Source organism: Vidua chalybeata, chromosome 1 (genome assembly GCF_026979565.1).
Source record: "Vidua chalybeata isolate OUT-0048 chromosome 1, bVidCha1 merged haplotype, whole genome shotgun sequence".
Classification (NCBI taxonomy): domain Eukaryota; kingdom Metazoa; phylum Chordata; class Aves; order Passeriformes; family Viduidae; genus Vidua; species Vidua chalybeata.
The window spans coordinates 103,613,752-103,633,794 of NC_071530.1; the positions used below are offsets into that span (position 1 = coordinate 103,613,752).

The 20,043-nt window shown below is 39.1% G+C and overlaps 1 protein-coding gene across 20 annotated transcripts in view; it reads left to right on the forward strand.

The window, feature by feature from the left end:
- EPB41L3 (erythrocyte membrane protein band 4.1 like 3) overlaps positions 1–2,654 on the forward strand; it is a 143,193-nt gene extending 140,539 nt beyond the window's left edge. For all 20 annotated transcript variants that reach the window (XM_053938726.1, XM_053938658.1, XM_053938720.1 and 17 more), the window contains one exon: positions 51–2,654. The gene's annotated coding sequence lies outside the window, so the exon portion shown is untranslated. The remainder of the gene's footprint in view (positions 1–50) is intronic.
- The last annotated feature ends 17,389 nt before the right edge of the window (positions 2,655–20,043 follow it).

A 20,043-nucleotide genomic window follows, 5' to 3' on the forward strand; every position in this document is an offset into this window, starting at 1 on the left:
TGCAAGAGAGTAGTTCCTTTGAATAATTAACTCAGTTCTCTTTTCTGCAGGAATAACCTAGAATGCATATGAATCCAGACATGCATATCAGTAGGAATACGAGAACCTATATGGAGTCTCAGTTCCAACCTGACTGACTTGTATCTGTCTATGGAAAATTTCAGTACAGAAGAATTGATCTTGACCGTTAATAAAGAAACTGGCAGAGATACCTTCCCATAGAAAGCAATCTGAATCAGCAGCAGTTAAACAATATTGCATGAAGCAACAATAAAATTACAGAAAAGCAGCATTTTTAATTTTCTTAAAATGTCTAAGTTTTCAGCTTTACCTGCACGTTCATAAACAATATAAACAGTGATCTCATGTAACACATAAACAGTTCATGCCTTTCACAGTTTCTGAAAGTCTAAACAAATTAAGATTTGTTAGGTGGCAAGCCTTTTGTTTACAGATATTGTAAATGAAAATTACCCCGAAAATGCTAGAAGCTGTATAGGTACTGTGTATAATGTTTTACCACACATTAGATGTGCCAATAACACAGTTTATTCAGTAAACAACTTGAATCTTATATTTGTTTCATCTGGTTTTATTACTGCCCGATAAACAATGATGAATCTTTACTCTTATCAAAACATATAAATGCTTACAAAGTGTGCTTTGTATACCTGACTGAATACCTTATGAGGTAGTAATGATTTTAGTATATTAACTTTAATGATTTTTGTCAGCATTGTTCAGAGTCAGCTTCCAGTCACCCTTCACAGATCCTAACCTTGTAAATTATATGTAGTTATTTTGGAGAAAAAAAAAAATCTGTATTTTACTTAGTTTGCAGCTTTAGAAAATTATTAATCTGAAATAACTGTGATGGTTTTCTATTGATTTCCCTTTTGTTCTCAGAGGAAAAAAAAAATCTGTTTGAGAATCTGGCCAGCATTTACTATCTAGTTCTAAGTCAAGCCTTAACCTGTACAGAACATCCACTGAAAACTCGCTAGTGTCCAGCTCTAATACCCACGGAAGGGATAGCGTCCATTACACTGTCAGCTGCATCACAACACATGGTGAATGTATGTTTCTGCATAGTGAAATAAAAGTGGTAAATGCATCTGAAATCGTATTGTTCTGTGTCTAAAAGCACCTAGTGGTCTTTAGTATTCAAAACATCAAAATGTTATGTTTGTAAGACACCACAGGTTTCACTCATGTGCACAGTGTAGATGTGTTTTGTCTTCAGTGGCTGACACTGCACAGTGCAGACAGTGGGAGTTAGCAGAGAATCCAGAGGCATGACAGTGTTCACCTTTGGGCGTATGACATTTGCAAAGGAAAAGGACTGTTTGGTTCCTTCTGTTTTCTCTGGTTGTGTAACATTTCACCAAAGCTAAATGAAGAATTTTGTTGTTGCTTAGAAAGTAAAGGCCAGTAGCGCTTGATCCAGATCCACTCTCTTTTTGTACTTTGGCTCTGAAACATGGATAAAATTCTCTTTAAAACAGTATTACTTACTGGTTCTTTTTTTTTTTTTTTTTTCCCTTCCTTTGCTGCATCTCACTGACACTCCCCTGGTCGTTTAAGAGAAATTTTTAATGATTAGTTCACCCTTCAATCTGTATTTCCTTGCAGGATTGAAAGGCAGTGGGTACAAGCAGACTTTTCAGGACATAAAGGGCCAAATTTGCCCTTCGTTGTTTACACGGGGCTCCCTCCCATTGAAGTCAATGGATTTGCCTTCAGTGGAGAGCAGGATTTGACCCAGTGACTTGTTAATAAATGTTTATTTTCATAATTTAGAAAGAAAAATAGTATATATAGAGAGAATAACCTGTAGATAATAATTAAAAGTAATATCCCAAGGCTTTTAAAGCTTTGCCCTTAGTCTCCAAAACATCTTCCTTCCTCCAGCCATTCTTCATGCCTTTAAATCTGGAGTGCTAATGATGTAACCCCTCCCTGCATCGCCAGCATTGTTACCTCTCACCTAAGGACCGACGCAAAGCTGACGATCTGTTGTGATCTTTGATGGCCCTCTCCTCCTCCTCCTCCTAGTCCAAGTCCATCTCTGTTCTCATCCCCCTGAGTGATAGTAGGCTCAGCTCTCTGGTGCCACTGGTGCCCAGCGGCTGTCAGGAGTGGAGGAGGTCCTCACCCTGTCTTGGCCGATGGCACACCAGGTCCTCGCTACTGCATCAGGAGTTTAAAAATAGACTCTGAAGCCATATTGATCCTCCTTCAGGTGCCCCTCATGTTGTCAGCTAAGAAACAGCATTGTATTACCTCAGAGAGACACAAGGTGATCGCACTGCCTTCTCTCCAGAGTTAGCATTATATTTTAGCATGGCTTGAGGAGATTGTACTCTGGTGATCCTGCACAGTATGTACGCTGTCTAAAGATATTGCATTGTAGGAAGTTAGTCTCCTTGGAAAGGACACTCACCACTAAGATACTGCCTAAGCGCATATAAACTATGAGGAGATGAGAGTGGACAGGCAAGGACATCTCAGTGCCACTGTTGGTAGTAGACCCTTGTTTGGAGGATGGTTCCTGGAAGTGATAGCTTTGGTTTTTGTTAGAAACTGTTTCTTGGGTTGTCTGCCTAATGCTGTGCCACATGAAATAAAGAGCACCTGCCTGTTTCTACCAATCATCTTTTGTCTCCGTCTCTTCTCATTTATCGTTGGTCTTTGTCTGGCTTCTTGACATAAACCAGCCTGGAAAACAAACCATCAGGTAGTGTATTACTTGTGGGCAGTGTTGCCAGCACAGACACTTAGCACAGGAGGCAGCCTTCCTTGCTACAGCTGGAATCCCAGCTCAATCCTGAGAGAACTGACTACTCTGAGCTGTTGTGCTAAGGACTTTGCACACCAGACAAGAATGGGCATAGCCAGTGACCACAGCAATAGTGACCATTTCACATACAGAAAGAGTGAATACATCACACTGACATTTTTTAAGGCTGCTTGGAATCCCTTAACATTTATGCCCCTGAAGTTTTTTGAGGCTGTCTCATCACAAATGGCAAGTAATGGTGTTTCTGTGCTCAAGCAAATATAAAAAACATTTAATGAGCTTCTAAATCCATATACTAGATCAAAGCAAGGGTTTAACAGCTTAGCTTTATTTCTTCCCAGAGAAGATTTAGGCAGCTGGTGAGATGATGTGCTTCATCTGTACAACAATTTGTATCCGCAAAAATGATAATAAATAGTTCTTCATGGCATATAAATTGGACATTGAGTCCAGGCTTCAGTTTGGCAATCACACTGGCAAGTCTTGCTGCAGGTTTCTTTCCTTACAACAGAACAGTTCTGTCAGTTAAGATCAGAAAACCCATTTACAAGCTTCACCTTTACAACTTCACAGGTAATAAGGATGAGATAAAGAAATGCATTCCCCTTTTTTATACCGGAACAATAATGGTCGAGATTCTTCAGAACTAGGAATCAAATCATTATTTTTAATAATGTTTCCTAGTTATTAAATGCTGAGATTTCCTGCAGTCCTATATAGATCCCAAGGTACAGTGGTGGTTTGAGGTACTATGGATGGACTATGGGTGGACAAGTAGATGGCTATGAGAAACACTTAACTCCATTTCTTATGTTATTTTTAAAGAAAGAAAAATAAGGACTTTTCTTAAATCAATAGATTCCAAAGGCTGTATCAATCTTACACTGCCAATAGTGGGTTTCTGTGTCTTTTGTCACTAATGTTATGCCACATCAGCAAAGTCTGCCCGTGGTTGCTCCAGTGCCTCAGAGCAACACAAAATACAAGCCTTCCTAATTAAAACTCGATCATACTTAAAATTACTATTTTTACTTGTGCATCTTGTAGTTACATCTCAAGGATTTACATATAGATAAACAATGGGGCATATTGTTGTTAGTTTTTCTATAAAAATATTTTCCATACGTTTCTGTATTCACTATCTGTAACTAGATAATTCCATTACCTTGCAATGTTAGACCCTGTTCAGACTGTATATTAGTCTGGTTTATGCCTTTTGTTTCCACCTCCACCCTTTTTTCTGACTCCTGTTCAACATCAGTCGTGCTCCTCAGCTGGAACTAATGGTTCCTGTAAGGGCTTCTGGAGCAGAATTTCAAATATCCTTATTTAAAGGGAAACCAGTGTGCTCAAATTACACAAAAAAAAGTCACTCAACTTTCTTCCATTATCTCATGTTCCCAAATTCATCTATAACCTCCATAAATCAGTGACCTCACCCTTGTAGCTGAAATGACCATCACTCACTGTAAGCAGAATTAATGGCCTGTCTTTGAGCATGACTACAGTGACATAAAAGGGAAAAGAAAAATGAGAAAGAGTTCTGACACTGGATATTGTTTTCATTTTTAAATACATTAGATTTTTATCTCTACAGTCTACCAGCTCTACTTTCTCCAGTACAAAATTTAAATTACAAACCTTTCATTCTTGGGTGGGGTGGGTTTTTTTTGTCCAGAGTTTGGCTAGGAATTTCTTTTCCATTTTCTAGAAGTATCTTTGTTGTCTGCTGTGGTGAGGTGTACCATGACTCTTAACTTCTGTGCATAACCAAAGCTTGGGCAATGTCAACTAATAGGAGCTGCAAAAACGCAGACCCCAGAACGTGTGCGGCTTTCAAGCTGCCTGAATTACAACCCAGAGGTTGTGTTTCCACACAAGCATTGCCTTACAGTGCACATGTAAAGTACTGGCCATGTGTTATTTGGTGGATAATCCTGGGTGGCTATAGTGTAAAGATACAAGATTAGACAAAGCACATTAAAGGGCTCAGGGAAGCTGTATCATAAACGCTACAAAAATGCAAAGAAACAAAGCAATATATCTGAGTATACAAAGAAAATAATTAAGAACTTTCAAAGCCTTTTCCAGTAGGAAAAGTCCAGCTAATACAATATTTCCTTAAATCAAGGGTCTTTCTAGCCCAGGTGTCCTTTCTCAGTGGATTTAGGAGGCTGTTTCTCAGACATACTGGTTTTCTGGCCAAACAGTTGATGCATTTGGCATATGAAGGCTTCTAAAGGCATTTATATTCCTGGAGTCCAATCAATATACAACTTAGATAGATGTAAATCATTTTATATAGTCACAGAGGTGGTGAAAATTTAACCACTCATCTTTAGAGCTCCTAAATCCTAAGCTACCAGACTAACATATACGTTTACACAGAACAGTATTTGTTCTAAGAGTATTTTGGTGAAATCATCCTTGAATATACATTAAACAATATATTTTTGTTTTGGTTTGTTTCTTTCCATTCAAAATGCCATCTGGTGATTGACATGTAACAAGATTTTTTTCCTGCAATCAATGAGATGTCAGTACAGGTACGTTTTGACATATCATTCTATAAAAAGGGAACAACACAAAAACACTGCAACATGTGGCCTGATATCATAGAAATAAATGACTGACTTGAATACCTGTGTGATATGGTTCTTGTGATGACAACACATCTGCTTACTCTGGGAAGACAGCCTGTAATAGTTATCCCACCACTTCCTTCGGCGTTGCATTGTTTTCCCCAGTCCCGGGCAGCTCTGGGGAGCCCGGCTAAGGTGCTGCTTCTCATTGGGACCGGGGCTGCCGCGTGTCCCGGGCGCTGTGGTGTTCAGCGCACCGGCAGTGGGGCTGGCCGCACTCTGTGGCCGGCACTAGAGCGAGACAAAGAAGCGAAGGAATGTCCAGTCTGTCCACACGGTTGGCTGGAGAGCTTTTATTGTCACGTGGAGCTGCAATGGAGAACCGCAGGCGCTCCCTAGCACCACGTGGACAAAATGGCACTGGGACCGAGGACGCATGGGATTTTATAGGAGGCGGGCAGACGGGGGCAGAAGCCCCCCTCGCCCAATGGGGGCAGACAATGGGGGAGTGACGTGGACTGCGGTAACCAACGGGGACACAACAGGGGCGGATACAGGGCTCCGGGATGAACGGGGTTGCGGAGACAGGGTAACAGACACAGAACTCTCAGGAGTGAGCAGGGGGGTGGTTACAGGACTGGCATGGGGATGCTCCAATGGTGAGTGACCCGGAGCGGACCACCATGGCAGGGGGGAACATGGGGGTGCACAGGGGTACACAGAACCGGCTAACTAACATATATCAGAACCCCTAATCTGAACCCAAACCCGGAATGCAACAACTTCCCAGTTATTTGAAACTCTTTTTGGCCTTTCTTGCTTACTTTCATAATCTCCAACTTAACCCACCTGTGTTTGATCTATCAGGATTCTCTCTGCATCTTTTCTTCTTCCAACTTTTCTCCCAGCTTTTGAGCAAACCGTATCTGATGCTTCTCTTTCTATTCATTTTGCCATTGCATCTTACCACACCTATCAACCTTCTTTAAAGTCTTGCTAATTCTCTGTCCTGCAGTCTTCCCAATTCATCCATAACCACTTCAACTCCTACAATGATGATATATCCTATCCTTAAGTGCATATTTCTTTGCTTTCATATCATTCTACAAATGTCAGTCTTGGTTCATTCTTCTCATTACTGGTGTCTTTCCTACGAGTGATTTTATCAAGCAGCACTCTCTGATATTTTTTTATAGCCACTTTCTCCCTCTTCAACCTTCATCTGATCTCTTTCAACATTTGCTCATTTTCTCTCACATTGACACTTGGACCTTTCATGTTTTCTGGTCCATTAGCTTTGATGAGTTGTCATCTGCTTTCAGACCTTTCAAACCCCATCCCTACTTTCTCTGTTCCTCTTTCTGACCTGTCACTAAAAAGCATGCATGATGGAAATGCTGTAGATAGTTTGCCTTCAGTACAATAAACACTCTTTTCTCTAACAGTATTAAACTACACTTTTCTATTTAAATAAATCCTAGCCCCAAGAAGAAAATCTATGTGCTGCCTCTTGCTTCTACTTCTTTCTGCATGTGCTCCTGCCAATACTTTCCAAGGAGAGCATAATTAACATGCAGAATTAACAAGCAGAATGACTATTACCAGCCTATCTACTTCCTCTTCATTCTCAACTTGCCCTTTTCACAGCCATAGAAGTATTTTGTCTATTTCAACTCCTGACAGCCTCAACACACCCTCATGATTGCATCCCAAGGGATCTTTCTCCTCACAGTATCAATTTTATTTCCTAAATTTTTAGTTCCTCTCATGGTAAAAATGGTCTGCTCTGGTCCCCACCAAGTCCCAATTTCACATGTAGGAGCATGTTGTTGACATTATCTAGAACTGCTCTCTCCCATTCTGGAGGCCAGTCTGTTTGTCCCCACAAGAAAAGAGCACAGCAGCTCTTCTCCAGGCTCAGGCTCAGGACCAGTATTTTTCTGTTGTCCCCCATGACTTGCCCTCTCTGTAGACACATTCCACACTTTTCTGTCTCAATCCTCCTCTCTGTGCTCATTTAAGCCCTTCTGACTCTCTATCCACTCTTTTAGCAAAGGCCCTCCTTGTTTCACTCCACTTTTCTGTGGAAATCTTTGGAGCTCATGGCATGCATCCAATCTTCCTTTACACTGCTTTGCTGATCTTCCCCAGGAATGTGGATTCAGCCAGCCCATATTTCTGTCTAACTTATTGAAAGTAAGGTTAGTATTGCTTCTCTTCAAGCAATTTGTGTTACAACTACAGCACTGTTTAGTAGAAAGAGCTCTGTCATGTGTGTTTCCACATTAGAACTTCTGTATGAAGGCAAAATAAATATACCCCCAGGAAATGTGGTATTTGTTAGTGTATGAGAGTAAAGAGGTAACACCATTGCTATGCTGACAAATAAACTGTTCTGGAATAAACCACCAGTTTTATTTCCATTGATAAAAATGCCCATGACCAAATGGGCATCTTCACTAGGGCCCAGCATTGTAGTCTCTGAACTAGAGCCGGATTCTACCTGATCTGCTCAGAGCAAGGGCTGAGGAACTGTTTCCTCCCATTCTAGTTTACATGACACTTATGTAAACCTTAGGAATACAGTGAAATGTTCCAATCCACACAAGCCAGGCTGCTGTGACACAGGCTGAGCAAGTGATCACTGCTCAGTGTGATCAAATGCGTCAGCGCATTTGTACCAAAATGATGCATCAACACCATTTATTCAGTCATGCTACTAAGCTCTCCTTCAGTGCATTTAATGCTGAAGGAGGAAGAAGGCATAGCAGAAGAGAGGCAGGCAAAGCATGGGTTCTGCCATAGCCTTGTGGGTGTCAAAAACCTTGGCTGGCACCCTGCATGTTCCATCTGTGTTGTGAAGTACATCAATCACTCCAGCAATTAAAGCTAATTGCTGTTGTTAAGACAACAGTAGGCCAGTTGGCTACCTACCCAAATTTTATCATTATATGTCCTTGTTTTTCCAGAAATATATGTACAATGTGGGAAGATGACTCCAGTTTCTCCAATGAAGTATGTTAATCTCCTACTGACAATTAACTCTGCAGTTTCAAGGAAGCCACCTGGGCAGGCCAAACCCCAGTGCTCTAGTGATTTAGAACAAGGGGTTTTTTTTGGTAAAAAGAAAATTAATTTGGCCAAAACTTAAAACCTGACTTTCACAGTGATGTGAAAAGATCCCACCAACAGCCTTTTCAAAATTCCATTAAAAGCATCAGTATTGTTGACATGTTTTGGTGGCAAAATCAATTCCTTCACTATGTATGATGGAACTTATTTTTGATCCTGGGGAAGATGATGTGACTGAAAGACAAGGTAATTGGTAATAGTTCAGGATCAAGAAAGCTGCATCTTATGCCCGAGTCTCAGTAAAAAAACTTTGTTATCATGTCAAACTCTATGCTGTCTTACAGCCTTAATTTTGTACTTCTTTAAGACAAAAACAATGGTGGCAAAGGGGAAGAAAAATCTTGTAGCTACTCATAAGAGAACAATCATGTGGAAGAAAGAAAACCTTCAGGTATATGCAAGTAAAATAAGGGAGTAGTGCTGCAGCACATGGTGATACAGAACAAGAAATGTGGGTTTTGTAAAAATCTTGGGGTTTTTTATTTAGGAAAATGAGGTAGGGCCGACAGTGCTAATGCAGAGCTTCTGTAAAGGTAACATAACCTATTTGTTTAAGTGATGCTTGGTATAAAAAATAAATCAGACAAAATGTACTACAGGTGCAACAAAAAGTTCAGATATGTATGACAACATATCTCTTCTGTTAGCATGTATCCTATAAAATGTACTCTTAGTCATAAATTACTAGCATTGCTGTCTCCAAAAGGAGTAAAAATAGCAATGGACTAATATCCGTCCACCATCTGAAACCAGCATATTTCACCTTTACATGCTATTACTTGAAGACCTCAATGAAGAAAGGTAAGAACAGAAAAGACCATCCCCATAATGTTGCTAAATTCCACAGCATGTCCTCATGTTATATAATACTAAACTGTAGCTCTAATCATGTCTTTAGATACCAACAGCTGTGTCGTTATTTGATGATATTTTTAATGTGTGCCAGAGAGAAACTAGGGAATAGAGTCTATATCCAATGCCTGCACAGTTGCTGTGCTGATGGCTCAGCCACGAGCCATCAAAATTTCAAGGGATTTCATTATGCGGTAATATTTGCATTTGTATTTTCCCCTTCACAAATAGGCATGAAACTACAAATTATGTGAACAAGATTGAAGTATTTCATTACTAAACCAGTAATATCTCTGTACCTACATGAAATCATGCAAAGCAGCTATTGCTGAGACTCCCAAGTGATCTGATTTCAGCTGTACATAATTTGATAATGATGTTCACCTTAAATTATCTGCTTGGTCAAAGAAGACTTGCATGCTCAGCTACTCTGGCAAATAGATTTGTTATAAGTCAATTAGTAAAGCTTTTGTCAAAATTGATGAACGCTGTGTTGGCACCAATAAAAACTCACCCACCTCTCGCACTGTTTTGCTGCTGGAGAGAGACATAGTCATCTTTTGAGACAACAGTAGTATCTAAGACCTGCTAATATAGATGTCTCTGCATCCATTTCTCTCCCAGTGGAAGAAAAAAGAAATGCAGACAGCAGAATTTCCCTCTTGATTCTCTTGGGAGTACACTGATGGATAGAAGTCATAATCCCATGAAGGCTTTGCTTCTGACAGGGCCAACCATTGTCCTCAGAAGATGTGGTATTTGAGTGCACTGAGAGCACTGGATCTGATGCTGTCTTTTGGATCTGGTGGTGCCTTTTCTAGCTGGTTTTCAGCAGTCTCCTTGCCAGCCTTCCCTGCCCAGTTACACTGTAATTAACCTAGAACTGAACAGGGGAGAAACCTGCCTCTCCTAGTTCTGTTTCCTATATCCCTCCCAGATGTTCTGCAGTGTTTCTCACCATTATGCATTATGGACCCCTTGGCTCTTATCCTTCTTCTAAAAAGGCTTTCAGCTTCATCTTGGTCATTTTCTCTGGGATGAAGTCACAGCCACACTTCCTGTTGAGCTTTACTGTCATCTTCCTGGTAAAAAAAACAGCGACACAAGTCACAAAACCTGAAGATCTGACCTTACCAAGCCTTTTAGATTCAACTGACAAATACAATATTCCTACTACGTTGATGACAGAAATTTTCATAGGCATCCATATCCATGTAAAGTGGCAGAGAAACTTCCCTTATGCCAACCTACTTGTCAGCCAATACCCGCAGCTTGCTCAGAGCCTGCTATGATGACAGTCAGGGCTAGGATCTTTCCACATTATCAACACCCATGTATTGGGTCCCAGTCCCTTTTGTGGCTATGACTGAGTATTAATCTCTCTGTTAGCAGAAGAGAAATGCATAAAATAGCTACCTGAAAAGAAGTTGAAGCCTCCTCTACTATTTTCTATTTTTATCTTTATCAAATGATAGCTGCAATATGTTTGTATCTATTTCCCAACAATTATTCCTTACAAATTCATAGTTCTTTATACCCTGCTGCTGTAGCTGATGAGCAGAAGTTCACAAATGCACTGTGTGTTAGTATTATTGCCATCAGAAAACAATTTTCAGTCTGTATTCAATATATCCCATTGCACATATTAAGGTATAATTAATTTCATGGCTGGTGCAGAATGATTGAGTATTTCCTTCAATATCCTTAACAGGAACTTCTTTTAGAATGAGCTCAGTCATTTGATGTGCAGAAACAGGCATCCCTCTCAAATTCACATAAAGGTAACTTCAACAGTAAGAAGCATGTGCCTAGCTCCAGCACAGCAAAGGTGAAAAGAAGGTCAGTACCTTTCCTCTGACAGTTTGTATTTTTGCTTCACTGGGGAAGACACACCCATCCACTTCACAATAGCGATCTGCTGTCATTCAGAGATCGCTTCCTCCACATGTCCATTTTGTGTGCTATGCTGGTCATCAGCATGGCTTGTCAAGACCTTGCTTTTGCAGATGATAGGGCAACCAAAACATTGACAGCAATTTCTTAACTTCTCCTTTCTTTTTATGTTTGAAATAAAATTATCAGGTAGTTCTCAGATCAGTCTTGGCAAATGATAGAGAAACCTGTCGTTTTGTTTTGATGTTATTTTCTGTATTTTTGCTCCAATGCAAGTACAAGTGAATTAGGCATGGCAGTGGCAGTGGGAAGGCACAGCTTCCAACATACGAGAGGAAATCTCACTGGGAGATGTTGTTTCAAGACATGGAAAAGGGTAGTGTGAGAATTAAAGTATGCATATTCCTTTCTATGGTGCCAGACAGGGAAAGAGTTGTGAAGACCAAAAAGGAAATAAAGCATCTGCCTATATCACACAGGTAAGCAGAAATATTTGTCTCTAAAAAGAGATTTAATGTGGAAAAGAAGGTCTGTATACCCTGAGGTCTAGGAGTCAAAATAACCTGAACAGATGGGTCTGAAGGATGTAACCCTAAAAGAAGGCTAGAGCAAACAGATCTATGGCAGATTTACAAGGTTGTACTGAAAGCAGGAGAAGTAATTTGGAAAAGAAAATTTACTATATGTTTGCACTCTAACAACCAAATTTGTGAACAGTACTTGCTAGATATGTTATTTTTGTTAGTACAAGATTTGGAGTCTGACTTGAAGCCAGGTGAGAAAAGAGAGAGGAATTCTGCTGTGGCAAGTTTTGATGGGGCAGCAAACAGAACTCTGCAAAGTCTTCCCATTTCTAGATACAACCTTTTGGGATTTTAGTAAACTTTATACAGAACATATACACTCCGCTGTTAGCAGGAACTCAAACTATCTCTTAAAGCCCTCTTGCCCTTTAAAACTGTATATCTTTAAATATACTGATACCTTTAAATATATGGATAAATAACCGTATATCTTTAAATATGCAGGAAACTGTTTGTGTAGTATTTCTCTGAAGTATGATCTCGCCTCAGAATTTTACTTCAGAAGACCAATATTCCTTCAAAAAGGATTTTTCCACCCATTATCTGGCAGTAAAATCACTAGAAATCAAAGCAAATCCTAGAACTACAATATCAGAACAGCCCCATAATCACAGCAATGAAAATCGAGGTCTATGAATACAAACAGATCTTTCAGAACCCAAACTGGAGAGGTTTATTTTACCATGTGAAGGTGAGACATGAGGCAAATATGGCTTAACTTTGTTAATTTTTTTTTCTTCCATGAGAAACTGTAAATACACAATCTAGAAGCTCCTGACCACGCCTCTAGGTTTAAGCAAGTGTATTGAACATAGGTTGTATTGAACACAGGTTGTATATCTGGCTTGATGTTTGCTGACTTATTTCACACTGACACACTGCAAAAAGAGAGGAACTAACAATTAATTAAGAGAGGAACTAACAATTCAGTTCATCATCAGTACACTGTATAGTTTGTTTTACTATACTGCCAGGAACCCCTGCTCACGGTCCACAGCTTCATTTTGCAAGATAGAGAGCACATACAGAACAAGAATGTGGATTCTTCCACTAAACACCTTACAGGCAATGCAAGAGAGGACTGCTTAAAGACACCTAGATTAATAGAAAGGGATGTGAGGGATAAAGGATCCCATGGCTTGTCTACTATAAAGAGTTTTAAAAGGGGAACTTTTAAGCAGGACATGAGAAACACTTTATTCATGTTTATAGAGAATTTCCAGAATAAACTCAAATGCAAGTTTTGATGGCTGGACTAGTGAGAGGACATGATTGTGGGGGCCAGTGAAGCAAGAAACTAAACTGTACCACGGTAGAATGGAGCTGAAGATCACACAGAATTTTATTCAGGGAAGACACAAACTCAGTAATCATGCTTTTGGGGCGTTTTTAGATAAGCTTATAAGCATGAGGAAATGGGCAGTTATAATCATCCCTCAATAAGGAGGTCACTGACATCTGAACATGAGGGGCCTTGAGAAGAGGAGAAAGACATTCAACAGACAATAAGTCAAAATTAAAGACAATGCTCTACAGGGTCTACATACCAGGTACCCAGGAGATAATAGAAGGGTCAGGTGAGATTGAGTGCCCTTTAAGACAGAGTGAGTGAGAGTATGTGAAAATAAGAAGACTAGAAAGGAAAAGCTGTCGCATCTTCTCTCTGGTCTTTCTGCACTAGTGATCTTGAGAGGGAAAAGGTACCTAAATCTTACTTGAGTTACTGCACATGTGAAACTTCTGTGAGCAACGTATTGTATGTTCAGGAAAAGCAAAGTAATTAGCTGAGCAGAATTCATGGTTAAATTGTTCCTGCAAACGAGCAAGCAAAAAGATTTAACAGTGTGTTAGAGGACTACAACAGAATATTGCTGAATCAAAGCAGCCTGCAATGCCTAAGGCTGTTATGACATATTCAGCCTCTGTATTGATAATACATTATCCTGTGGCTCTTCAACTGTCACAGCAAAATATGCAAACATATATAGTACTGTTAACAGTTAGTGTAGTAAGCTAATAGACAACATACCAATCCAAAGCTCTAACAGATGCTCTGACTTTTGCAGTGCATGAAATACTTAAATATTGTGATTATTAGCAGCCTCTTCTTGAGTATCACATGCAGTCTTGGGCACCATATGAAAAAGAGATAAAGCTATCAGGAAGTATCCAAAGGAGTGCCATGCAGCTGGTGAAGGATCTCCAGGGAAAGTCTTATGAGGCAAAAGTCACTTGGTTTGTTCAGTCTGGTGAAGAGAAGACTCAGGGGAGACCTCATTGCAGTCTACAACAAGTCACAGGGGAAAGCAGAGGGACAGGATCTTCACCCCGAGGGTGGTTGAGCACTGGAACAGCTTCCCAGGGAAGTGGTCATAGCACCAAGCCTGACAGAGTTCAAAAACCATTTGAACAAAGCTCTCAGGCAGAGGGTGTGATTTTTGGTCCTGTGCAGGGCCAGGAGCTGGACTTCGGCGATGTCTCTGGATCCCTTTCAATGCAAGATATTCTGTGATTCTAACAGTCTGTGTGTGATTAACCTACTGAGCTGTATGCTCTTAAGCTAATAAATTCACTTTCCTCTTTCCTTTTTAATACACAGCTACACCCGAGCTTTTCAAGCTAGAGGGCTCACAGAGGCTATCTCAGGTTCTTCTGAAATGCAATGGCAATTATGTTAGCAAAAGAGAATCCCCAATAACTGTATAGCACTTAAATTTGGTGATCTTAAAACAAACAAAAAGTTCCCTGCTATTTTTCCTCTAAATTTGGATTTGGACAGAGTTACAACACAGCTAAGTGCAGATTTTATGTGTTACAATATCTCCTGAGAAGCATTTGCCCTCCCAAAGTGCGAAAGGCACCACATGGGTTAAAAGTGAAACAATTTATTTCTGGAATATTTTGTGGATGTCATATACATGAAGATGTCATGTCTAAACAGAGGGGCTTCTGCTACTGAAATAAATGATATCTACAGAATCTATGTCATTATAAGAGGTGAAGTTTATAGCTGTTGTCATTTCACTCTCACTCCTGCTGTGTTTCAGTCTGTTTGAAAGACACCTCTGAAATCAGGGCTTGTACTGTTAAGGTACCAGTTGTATGCCCTAAGAAACTTCTAGTGCATGCTAGGACTGGTTTCATAGGCACTGACGGGAGAATGTCACAGAATGGTGTTATGGTGTAAGTGAGAAAAACCAGCCACTTTCTTTCATATGCATGTATTTGAAGCAAGAGTTATCCTAGCACTTTGATTTGCTTAAATGTGTATGGAAACTTGCTTGTTGTCATTTTAACAGCTGTGAAAGCTTGTAAGTGCACACATCTAAGGCTGACAAAAAGAACTCAGGTTTACTTCTATTAATAACAGTATACCTTATTAACACAAGAGGAAGTCTGGAAAATGCTGCAGTTACAAAATATCTCTAGCTTAAAATGTGCACAAAGGATCCCAGTTGTTATTTCAGTGAATGGTACCATGATGGACAGCACTGGCCAACATGTGGAAAATTATATTTTGACTATGGTAAGCTCAGAGAATGAGAGTCAATAGGCAATAGTGGTGTACCACACATCTGCTTTATTTGCATATATCTCCCCCCAGCAGGTAGGAACATCCACAATATCTAGTTGCATTTTATTTAAGGAGTGATGATAATTGAGGTGGAAAAGTCTGTGAAGGGACAGAATCTATTTTAAAGCACTCTAGGCTTTCCATTGACTTCACCTACCTGGCACCCATCATTAAAGGATAATCTGGACTGGCAACATTACTTTCTGTAAATTGGACTACTTGGCAGACAGTAGGCAGAACCACTCTGTTAATATTATGAAAATTGTTCTCTATCCTCTCCATCCCTATCCCATTTGTCTTATGTTACATACAGATGCTGGGACCAAGAGAGGACTGTAAGAATTGTTCCTGACCTGTACATGTCTATTATGGTATTTATGCAAGGTTTTTGAGAAGTTGCTGTATCTTCATTGGTATCATAGCTGGACGGTTGGTGAATTAGTTATGAAACTCCTCTAGGATTTTCCAAGAAGAAGTTCTTATTTTACCATATGTCTCTCTTCCATATTTATGAGACCAGCTGACTGCTTTCATATCAAAATAAACATGAAGGAAGACTGCAGAATATAGAAAGCAGAAATGGTTGCTTAGCCATCCACCTTGAATTCTGTGAATGAATACAGACAGAATGGTAAATGCAGGTTAGTTAAGTTGCCAATGCTCAACATAATCAGATTGTAAGTTTGCAAATATTCTGCTGCAAATATTCTGTAAGTGATAAATGTAACTCTATTTTAAAGTCATAGCACATTTCAAGCAAAAAGACTTCTTGTATTACCACCACAGGCTGTAGTTGTTTGGCTGAGATGTCAGTGGGCATTTAAACCCCAAGTATGTATGAGGTAAAGCAGAATGAGTAATGTTTGGGATGAGCACAAGGCATGATTGTTATTAATCTCTTCATACTGAGACTGAGCAATGTTCACTTGCTTCAAGTAATTTGGCAGTCCCAGCTGCTGAAAATATTTATATATGCTCTGTGAAAAAGACTCTAACAGACTGTAGTTATAAAACATAAATTGTTCAAACCAGGCAAAAGTAACTTTTACTTATTTCCATGGGACTAATAATTCACACAAACCTGTAATTTATTGCAAGTTATGCTTCCTGTACTTCCTGCAACTTGTACAGTATTGAAACACAGACCTGAATGTGGCTGCAAAGTCCATGCGCAGTTGAATTCAGTTTGAAAAACACACACACACACACACACACACACACAAAATACTGGGCATTCAAGCAGATGAAAGAATCTTGATCAAACAAGCTGGTAAGAATAGTCTGTTTTGGCAGAAATTTTGACAATCCTGTGGCTGAACAATGAATGCTGTTCTCAGGCCAAGTCCAACTGAACATCATTGCTCTAGGAGCAGCGGCACACCACAGTCCATTACCATTTTAGTGTGCAGTAGCTATATCCCATGGATTTTTTCCGATTTTCCAACCACTTTTACACAAACTCTCGGAATTGGAAAATCCAGAGGTTTCCTACCTCAGCCAGAAGCACTTATCAGTACTATAACTTCTTGCTGCAGCAGGCAAACTGCAAATTAAATTGTTTGCTATACCTGTTGCACTATACTTTTTTATGTTCTAGTCCTTACATTTCTTACTTTATTAACTGTGTTTACCCATCTTCCTAAGGACACATGTTATCCCTGGGGACCTTGTACAATAGTTGCATGCATCTAACCCATTATCTCAGAAGTCAAGGGCATTATTTTGCCATAGGTTAAATATTACAAGCTACAGTGTATTGGGTTACTTTCACGATTCTGCAATAGTAGCAAAGCTGACCTACAGCTATCAGGGTGCCCTGAAACACCACTGAAGAGTGCTGTGTTTAAAGTCAATATAGAAACACAGGTAGATCTGAGCTTCAGACAGACAAATTATTATGGTTTTTTGACACTAGATTTCAAAGAAAACTAGATTAAAAAAAAAGGAATTTGTGGAGTATGCTCTGGTAATACCAGACTTTTAAACAAAACAAACAAACAAACAAACAAAACAAAACAAAACAGCCAATGACAACAGAAAAAAACAAACAAACAAACAAAAAACAACAAACCACAACAAAAAACAACCAACCAAACACAAGAACAACAAAAAATCTCCAAACCCTAGTCCCTTTGGTTGGAATACTCTGCTCTGGTAATTCCTTGTCTGAATTGACACAAAGGATGCCGACCTACAAAGGCAAAATTAATAGGGCTCCAGAAAGAGAGAACTATTGTATATGTCCTAAACTATTGTATATGTCATTGCTTGTGGGCACCTGTTGTATCTGTCACCATGGTCCATACTGACATGGAGGAAAGTGTTTTGGTGGCCACCACATATTATTTTCTTATAGCTGCATATCTTTTTTTGTAGTCCAGTAAATACTGAGGACTCTTCCAAGCCTCTGGAAGATACTGAGTAGATGAGGAACAACAGAAGGAGAAGAGGGAAGAGCTGCTTAAATTGTGTAAAGTTAGTATTTCCAGCACATCATTGCTTTGATATACTTATCTTTAGATCTCTTAGCAATTTATAAAACTGTGGCAAGGCAATTTGTTTAAGATTGCACAACAGATGTATTGATCACAGTTGAAATCTATCATCCTTAACAGACACCTCTTTTTCTTCTGGATATGTTTTTGAATTCAAAGTCACAGCCTTTAATCTGGATGTATTCAGGAGATTATTTAAAAGGAAATGGCTGATATGTACAAAGTAAGTGATTGGCAACTATTTTCCCTTACCTCTCCTACCTACAGTTTTCAGTTAAAAACTGACAGTAATTTCTGATCTTATGTAAAGCTTTTTCATGTGTTTCTGAGATGATGAAAATCATTCTTATCTATAGTTTATATACCTGCATACCAGTAAAGATTTCTTTGTAGCCACTAAATCCCATAGCCAACAGTTAAAATCCCTTCATATTAAAGTATCATGAGGTCCAAAAATGGTAAGAGGATATCTTTTCTTTTGGGCAAACAATTAGCTACATGATATAAAGGTGAAGCTTACACTAATAAGGAACATGGAAGAAGATCCAGACTAGCTGACAGGGGATTGCTTTTGTTTTAAATAGTAAAACTAATAGGATTCAGTGTAACCATTGTCTTTATTCCACATTGTTCACACTGTGTAGCAAACGAGGATACAAGTAACCTCAATGCATTGAATTAATAAATTAAATACTGCTCTTGCAAAATCCAGTTCTAAGAAAGCAGATAAGGCAGTAATAATAATTATACTGATTCTAATACAGGATTTTCATTTTTCCAAACTCTCATTAAGCTAAATGGAGCACTAGGGATTTTTTTGTTTTGTTTTGTTTTGTTTTTTTAATCTTCTAAGAAATGAAACTGATGATTTACAGTAATAGCTTTGGATTTATCAGAAAATAAATTCTGTTGCATCTGAAGAGACCTAAGATGTGTTCAGTCCTATCTTTAACACTGCTTGACAGTGTCTCCCATGGAAATCAATAGGAGCCATTCTAGGTACTTTCGTGGATGTTGGATCTCTGTTGGAGATCTGCTCAGTGATATCTGAACACTATGGCATTTGAAAAGCTCCTGAAAAATAGAGGCACACACTTAAAAAAAAAATCCCCAAATGCAGGCTTACATTTTTCTTTCATACTTTAACATACAACTTTTTATGCTCTTGAGACTACTAGGAGACAAAGGTAGGCAACATTATAATTTAAAATCCCCTTTCCCCTCTCCCTTAAAAATGCACTTACACTTCTACTTTAATTTGGTAAATTTATTTCCTAAATTCTTTGTACAGAGCCATAGAGAGGGATATTTTTCAACAGGTTTAAAAGATTATTTCATAGCTCTCTGCATTATTCTCAACTTAAATTTTATAATTTTTTTTTCTGTATATGAAGTGATGTCTTCAAAAGCCAATGTTAGTCAATGAGCCAGTATTATCTATGCATTGCATTATAAATTATGGGCCCACATCTGCTTCCCTAGTGAGGGGCAATATTCTTACTGACTGTGAGGAGAATGAGCTCAAGCAAATTTTTAGGTGGCAGTTGTTCCCAGCTTCATTCTTTTTCCTAACAGGCCTATAATAGTCTCAAGATGTTTGTATGCACCTCAGGTAGCACACATAAATGTGAGAAATAAAATCCTCCCTGCAAAAATCCATTGTATTCTGCAACTGGGCAGTGATCAATATCCCTTATCTGCATTTATGAACAGAATAATTGTTCTTAATAGGCAGGATCATGCCATCTCCATAACTATGATGCCTTTCAGAACAGGCATTTTGATGGCCTAATGGGGTATCTTCTCTCCTTGAAGACCACGTATTTTCATTAACTTGACATTGATTCAAAGTGCTTTTCATTCCACCAGTCCTTTATACAATTATTTGTTCATTGCATCCCTTGCTAAGGGCTGACCCACATAAAAGGGGAAGGAGATGTTTCTGTAAATCAAGCAAAAGAATAGTCTGATTTCCAGAAATTTAGGATTAGAGCTTTGGTAATGTGAGCAACTGAGCAGTTAAGACTGCATCATAATGCAAATACACAGAGGATCACAGTGAAGATTACTAAAGTAACCTTAATTCTTCCTTCTTTATCCATGGACGCCTTAACTTCAAAGCACTACTTTT